General features: G+C 42.0%; 1 protein-coding gene across 11 annotated transcripts in view; it reads right to left on the minus strand.

Moving 5' to 3' along the window:
- Positions 1–7,469, minus strand: part of DCAF8 (DDB1 and CUL4 associated factor 8) — a 53,012-nt gene extending 45,543 nt beyond the window's left edge. For 6 of the 11 annotated variants that reach the window (XM_069062884.1, XM_069062883.1, XM_069062885.1 and 3 more), the window contains exons 1-2: positions 7,247–7,385; positions 6,304–6,375 (exon numbers count right to left, since the gene is read on the minus strand). The gene's annotated coding sequence lies outside the window, so the exon portion shown is untranslated. The other 5 variants (XM_069062887.1, XM_069062881.1, XM_069062890.1 and 2 more) reach the window with 4 other exon arrangements.
- Between the last annotated feature and the right edge of the window lie 344 nt (positions 7,470–7,813).

Raw genomic sequence — 7,813 nt, forward strand, 5'->3', positions numbered from 1 at the left:
GTGTGTGTGTGTGTGTGTGTGTGTGTGTGTGTGTGTGTGTGTGTGTGGTGTGCTAAGTTGTTTTTTTCTCAGTACCTCAGCCAAGCCACAAGCCAGGTCCCTTTCTCTAAGTAGGACCTCCTCTCTCTGTTCAAATAACCAGCTTTTCTTTCAGAATCTTCTTCCTAAGTGGTTACAACTTATTGTTTGTTACACTAACTACAGTGTCCCAGAGGTAATGTCAGGCTACACTGTAACCCTAGGAGCAGAGGGAGCCCCTGTGAGAAGGCCTACACACTCTTTTTAAAATAATGATGCTCGGATTCCCTCACTGAACTGAATAACTTCTAAGTTTTCCATTTTGTTTCTACCAAGGAACTCTAAGAAGTTGAAGAACTAATACTCTAGTTCTTTGTACACAATTGGTTACAATAATTTTTTTCAATAATTTTCCAAACCTCTCAGGCAAAGAAACAGCAGCCTAGGGGCAATGAAGAGTGAAAACCCTGCCTCCACTCAAAGGTAGAACTCAAGGGAAAACAAGCAAGGAGATGAAAGCCAAGGACACCCAGAAAAGTCACTCCTCCCTTTGTCATGTTAGAGGACAAGGTCTAACGCTTGAGTAAGGGTCAAAAAACACCCACAAATAACAGCAACAAACACAGCAAGCAGGAGGTTGGGAACGAAACCAATATAAGAAAAACTCCTATTGGCAAAGGCAGGGCCCACTGCAACTTTCTGGCTATGTAAAGGAGAATAAGGAAATAGAGAAATGATAAAAAGGAAGGACAATGGTGATTCAGGTTGAAACAAAACCAGAGTTACCTACCTAAACTAATGACAAACATCTTTGTTATTCTTTGGCTCTAAAATTAAAATTAAAAAATTTCTCTATAACACCAGCCACCTAATAATATACTCCTTCATTGTAATAGTAGCAAAAAGAAGTGGATAGAGAACCAGTCACAAAGACAGGAAAACCTAGGTTCAAGTCTTGCCTTGAACATGTATGACTCTGGGAAAGTCACTCTCAACATCCTAAGCAACTCTCCAAGTTGCAGATAAGGTACTGACCTAAATTAGGAGTTTCCTCACCAAGGAGTTCCCTATACAAATAAAATCATGAGACCAATTTCTGTTCCCATGGTATTACTTTTCAACTTGAAATTTTAAAGGTTAAGAATCTGAAACATGCTATACATATAATTCTCTCTTCTACAAAGACTGATTAAACTCTATACTTGTCCATCTTCAGATTACTTTAACATTTTCCTAAGAGTCAACACTGCTCCTAAAAAGTCAGGAAATGATTGCTTACTCCCACTTAAGAGAAAACCTGAATCAGTTACCAAGAGAGGGCTTTTCAATATGACTGTAACAGGAAAGCAAAGTATCCTAAGCCAGATCAATAGTACAGAATCAACTAAATTACTATGCTTATGAAGGACATATTTAAAATAACCACTAAAGGGTCTCTCTGAAAAAAATAACAAACCCATTGATCTATGAGGTCTACATAAAAAAGTCCATTGATATGTGATTGTATATAGACAAAAAACCTTTCTTCTCCATGCTTTGGCCTGAGTATCTTTGTTACCTAGGTCCTAGATGGCTGAAGGTTGAGTAGGGAGGAGGCCCCAGCATAACAAGGATAATCTGTAAAACTGCTACAAATAAATAATTGAGAGTTGAATCTACTACCAGAGTCAATATGTCAAGGACCTATACTGTATAACACCAATATTACACCAACGAGCTTTGGAAGAAAAGTCAAACTTCTCTGCTCCTTTCCAATAATAAGGGTTTATAATTCCATTGCACTTTACAGACATAACATCTTCATAGTTAATACTCTTACAACCTGGTAGGCTTTATTAAATTCACATTCAAAGAAGTCAAGGGTTTTGACCAAGGTCACATAATTAAGTGACAGACTTGGGAACTAGATCTTCTGAATCCAAGTCCAGGGCTCTTTCCACTACACCCAGAATGGTAAAGCTCTTAAGATACTTTTGGAAGAAATGTCAGCACAGTAGGAAGAAAGATGTACTTGGAATCTTAATAAGTGGGTTTGAGTCCTGGCCATGAGCACTTCTGTGGGCCTCAGTTTCTTCATCTGAAAAATAAGGGGATTTCATTAGGTCATTTCTAAGGTTCTTTCCAGCTTCAACATCTGTGATGTGATTCAATCTACATATTAATTTTTTTTTACTGTCATCAGTGGTGCTTTATACCAACCTGATCTATACTGGTATACACATTCTTATTTTTTAAAAATATTATGTTAGTTAATCCTACATTAAGTTTAATGCTTAAATTGTGACCGTGGATTCTCTAAGGTCATTATGCAAGTGTTTCACTCTGGCAGGTCCTCCCAAGCTACAAAGATTTGAGTAATAAACTGTAAATCTAATCCTCTTTTACAGGAAGCCTTTCCCAACCCTACTTAATTCTAGTATCTTCTTTCTTTTAATTACTTCATTTTTATTCTGTATATAGCTTGTTTGCACATATTTATTTGCTTGTGGTCTCCTCCATTAGACTGAGAGTTCCTTGAGGGCAAGGACTGGCTTTTGGCTCTTTTTGTATACTTAGGGCTTAGCACAGTGCCTGGGTACATGGTAGGTGCTTAATAAATGTTTTTTGTTTGATTGACTAATGTTTCAAGGATCAGTGCAGTTAAAGTCAGAGAGACTCATCACTAAGTTGGCTACAGTATGATGAATTGTTTGGCCATAGTAATTCTAAAGACTATCTACTAAATTTATAGCAGGATTACAGTGAAAAGCACATCCACACTGACAAAATAATAAATTAACAGAAATATCTAATTGTCTTCAAAAAGTCCTTGTAAAAAATGTGTCCTAAGCCCTGAGAGATTTCTAGAGTCTTCTCTCATTAGAACATTATTCCAGATACAAAGTTATTAGGATATCTTGAAAATCAGAGAAAACCTGATCAAGAGGAGATAAAGGCATAGGACAAAAGGACTGAAGTAGGGTCAGTCAGCTACCAAGAAGGTGGAAATGGAGATGGTCTCAGTAATATTTGCAAGCTAATGGCGTGAGTGAACACAAATACAAAGTACATACTTATTCAAAGAGATGCATCAACTGGCTTTAAGAGTCACATAACAGTGGAACTAACTGCTAACTCGTGTACTACACCACGGTTCTACAACAGGAGGGTTGACTCAAACTTTCTGGATAGTTATCTGGGCATTTCTCATATACCCTAATTAGAATTATTAATTTGGACAGCAGAAACAATCTAGTGATATATATTCACATTGTCCTGAGAAACAGAGGGTATTAAGGTACCTCAGGAGTATGAAACAGAAAAGCTTGCTGCAAGCCAAGCCCTAAAGAGTAGGATACTTCTTACAAGTTGAATTTCCAGAGCATGTTTCCTTTCAAAATGTGTTTTTGATGTCCCAACATCCAGGCCTGCTTTCTTGTTTTCACTAGAGGCAGAAGAAATGCTTTCTTTTAGCTCCCATTATATCTAAGTGTCTATCAGGAAAAAAACTGACATTTTTATCTGGTATGGGTGTCTTCACCTCTTAGCACAGAAATCAGACCCAGGCTATTGAAAGTTATTATCCTACACAGTGGCCTGAGTGAAATAAACAGTTTTCATCCCAGAGCCTATCAATTTTCCCAGGTTTCTCCAACACCATTGTCTACTCTCCTGAGCTATGGTCACAAAAGAAAAGAGACAGGAAAGCCTGCTTTTCCTTGTGCTATCCTCCTACTTGACAGCCCAGTCTAGTTCTCCGAAGATGAAGCCATAAACTCAGAACTCCTGGCCTCCTGTCCCCTGTTTACTTCTAAAAGAAATGAGATCATTTCATGACCTAGTTCTAGGAGATGTAACCTGTTATCAGGATTGTGTTTTTAAAAAAAAGCTTTCTCTGTTAGAGAAGAGAAGAAAATACTATTTAGGAGCACTAAGAGAAAAGGAGAGAAGGAATTACAATATAGTAAACTTCTGATAATATGTACTAATGCAGGGGAGAAGACCAAAACAATAAACAAATCAAATGTCACTTATATTTAGCTCTGATATGCTGTCAGACAGAAGTATTCACATATTCACTGTTTAATCTCAGCCTGACCCTTATAGCTTAATAGTTGGATTACAGATTTAGGATCTGAAGCACCCTTACATGCCCATCTAGTCAATACCCTCATTTTACAGATGAGGAAACTGAGGCTCCAAGGGGTTAAGTGACTTGTCCAAGGTCACAAAGGACCCTATTGCTCACAAAGTGGATTGGTGAGAGCTAACTAAAGAAAAAACACACTACTTCAGAGGAAAACTTCTACCTTTGATGGAACACAAAAGTATTATCTGATGAATAATTTACTTAGATCTACTGGAATAAAAGGGGCAGATTAAAGGGCTCATTGGCTATCACTCTCATGTTCAGAGGCAAGCAACCCTAGGTATTTCCCAATCTGACACTCTGGGATAAGGGTTTTTAACCCAAGGTCCGTGAACTTGTTTTTTGAGTATTCTGCCAACTATATTTCAATATAATTGGTTTCTTTTGTAATTCTGAATTTTATTTTATACATTTAAAAACATCGTTATTGGGGTGGCCAGGTAGCACAGAGAATAAGAGCACCAGCTCCAGTGTCAGAATGACCTGGAGATCAAATCCCGGGCTCAGACACTTAGCACCCACCCAGAAACACCTGGCCGTATAACCTTGAGCAAGTTACTTAACCCCAATTGCTTAGGTGCAGCCAGGTGGCTCAGCCAGTAAGAGCACTGGCTCCAGTGTTGGGACAACCTGGAGATCGAATCCCAGGCTCAGAAAACTCAGCACCACACCCAGAAATAACTGGCCGTGTAACCTTGAGCAAGTTACTTAACCCCGATTGCTTAAAAAAAAAATATTGTTATGATAAAAGGTCCATAGGCTTTGCCAGTTTGCCAAAGGTATCCATAACACAAAAAACATTCAAGAACCCCAGAGGTAAAACTCACAAAACACTCCTTCCCTTACTACAAATACAAATACACTTTGGTATCTACCAGCTGCACTGTCCAAATTCACTACCATAAAGCTCATAGTCTAGACAGGTCATATCACTCTATACTTCCAGAAAAGTTAAAAGGTACATATAGAAACCTCACTAACATCATTTAACATTTAAATGCAAAGTACCCTGAAAAGCACCAAAGAAACTTTCTCCTTTCACCTACTACAATCACCAAAATGGACTGTACTGATGGACACACAGCATGATTCCTACAATCACTAAAAACTCCATGTTTCATGAAGACTTTTTTGTTTTTAATCTATTATCTCACTATATGTATATATATATATATATATATATATATACCTACACACACACACACACACTCACATATATATATAATTATTTAAACTATTACCCAGGAATATTCTGGTTTCCCCAAAATGCTAGAGCTCTAAGTATTAATCCTCAAAGATCTGAGGATTTATCAGGTTTTATCATCACTAATGCAGGAAGCAGATGGCATCATGAGTTACTGTGATAAAAAAAACTTAGGAAGCCAAACTTGGCAATAAGCTTCTCAAAACTTTTGATTAGCCTAGTTCTCAGGCAATAGGTCATATCAGGCCTTTACTCAAAGCTTTTCTTGTTTGGTAGGATCTGTCAGAGTTTGAGCTCTAAAGTCCTATAACTTTCAGAACCCAGTCACATACATGCCAGGATAAAGAAATGGAATAGGGCTTTAATGAAAGAATAATAATCATAGAGACTCAAAGTAATATAACACTAACAGTTTACAAAGAACTTAGGCATCAGACAGACATCTTCTTATCTCTCCCTAGCTTTGAGAGGAGCTGGCTTCTGTGTTCCTCCCTTCTGACTTTAGAAGAGGTAAATTCAAGACCACAAGAAGGGAAGCAATTTAACTTGACTCAGTGGCAGAACCAGTTCAAAGGCAGACTGATTTCCAGTCTATTAACAATGTAAAATGCAGGGCAGACACCAACCAAATGAAGGAAGTCATGCATCAGCACACGGTAGGTATATTCACTTTTGGCACAAAAGGAGCTGTTCAAAAGCAATAAAGCAACAGTTTAGGACAGAAAATAAAGACTCCCACAGACAATTAAACCTGTGTAAGGAATTCTGGTTAGTCAAATATAATGACTAGAGTTGGATCAAAAAAACAGGAACACCACCCTATGTTTTAGGGAAAGCCTGGTAGGATGTTTATGAGCACAATGGTCAGCAACTAAGCATAAAGGCAGGGCCTGATAGGATCATTTATGTCCTGAGCCCAGGGATTTAAAAATTGATTACAACTCCTACTCACCTTCCCACTTTATGGCTGAAGTAAGGCCTGGCTGGACTCCTGAGAAAATAGCTCTGTAGATTCACTGAAGGACTGAGAAAAGTTACAATTTAAATGGCAAAAATGTCATACCTAAGGAACATTGGAACATACAAACACCCCTTTTTGTAGCACACTGTTCTGGCTCACACTTAACTATTTAAAGCCAAAGTGAAATATTTGTCTTATGTGACTACTGAACATCTTTAAAAAGTACACAGGGGTGCAGGAAAAAAAACAGAACCAGGCCAGCCACAGGTCTGAAACCAGTTCCATAATGGAACATGAAATTCATTTAAAAAAAAAAAAAGGAAAATTAGAATCCTTTCAACAATAAACACGGAACCCAAAGAAAGCCGCAAATAACAAGAAGCCTCAGCGCAGGGAGGAAGTCACCTAGAGAATGCAGATAAACGCCAGAGCCAGTTTGTTTACACGGAGACTCCAGCAACATATCACAGGAGTCAGAAATTCAAGCCACCAGATGCTTTCCGACTAACGGGGTCCAAACAGGACCGTTCTGGGGGTGAGGTGAAAGGGGGACCTGAGACTCGAGAAGCTGGGAAGAAATGACGCCCAGAACCCTGGGGCTGTTTCCCCAGGGGTTGCCCTGACCCCTGCCCTGCTGCGAGAAGCAGCATTGGGGCCTGCACATTTCAGGGCTGCGCAAAAGGACCCAGGCACCGGCGAGGGTCTAACCAAGTTCCCAGGGAGAGGGAATTAAGGTCACCCAAATGAGGTGTCCGGCAGGGAGAGAAGGCAGCTGGCCAGGGAGGACTGAAGCGGGGGCAGGCCGAGGAAGGGGGGAAACGGGTCCCACAGGGAAAATTGGTTCAGTCTTGGGACAAGGAGGACCGGCCGCAGGGGAAAATGGGGGACAGGCCCGGGGAGAGGGGGGCAGGCTGGGCCGCAGCGGGACACGGACCGAGCAGGTCAGAGGGTGTCCGGCTGGGGCGGTTACAAGCCCGGGAGCCGGCGAGGCTCGGCGCCCTGCTCCCCGCTTCGGGGCATCCTCCTGCCAGCGGCTGCTCTGGCTGCTCCGGGCCGGGCCGCCTGGTCCGCTGCCACCGCTGCCGCCGCCATCTTACACTGGCCAGCCGCCGCCACCGACGCCGCCGACGCCGCCGCCGCCGCTGCCGCCGCCGCCGCCGCCGCCGCCGCCACTCTCTGCGCTTGCGCCTGCGCCGCCGCGCTTTCCGGCCCGTTTGCGACGAGGCGCCCGAGGAGACCTGGAGAGTGGGTAGGGCGCGAGATCCCGTCCCCCAACCCTTCTCTGTAGTCGCTCTGGGCGGGGTGAGTCTGGCGGCTAACGGAAGACCTGAGGTCAAGCGCGTGCGTGTTGGGGCTCCAGAAAGCCCAGAGGCGGTGGCTGAGGCGCTTCTTCCACTGGCGGAGAACGAAGCTTCTACCTGATCGTCACCGCCTCTGACAAAAATAGTCTCCGCGTCCTAGAGGCCTGGCAGAGCACCTGGTCTGCACCCCGGCGGTGTCG

The sequence above is a fragment of the Petaurus breviceps genome, unplaced genomic scaffold (assembly GCF_028583685.1).
Source record: "Petaurus breviceps papuanus isolate PSGF00001 unplaced genomic scaffold, PetGlider_PUasm1.0 90510, whole genome shotgun sequence".
NCBI lineage: Eukaryota > Metazoa > Chordata > Mammalia > Diprotodontia > Petauridae > Petaurus > Petaurus breviceps.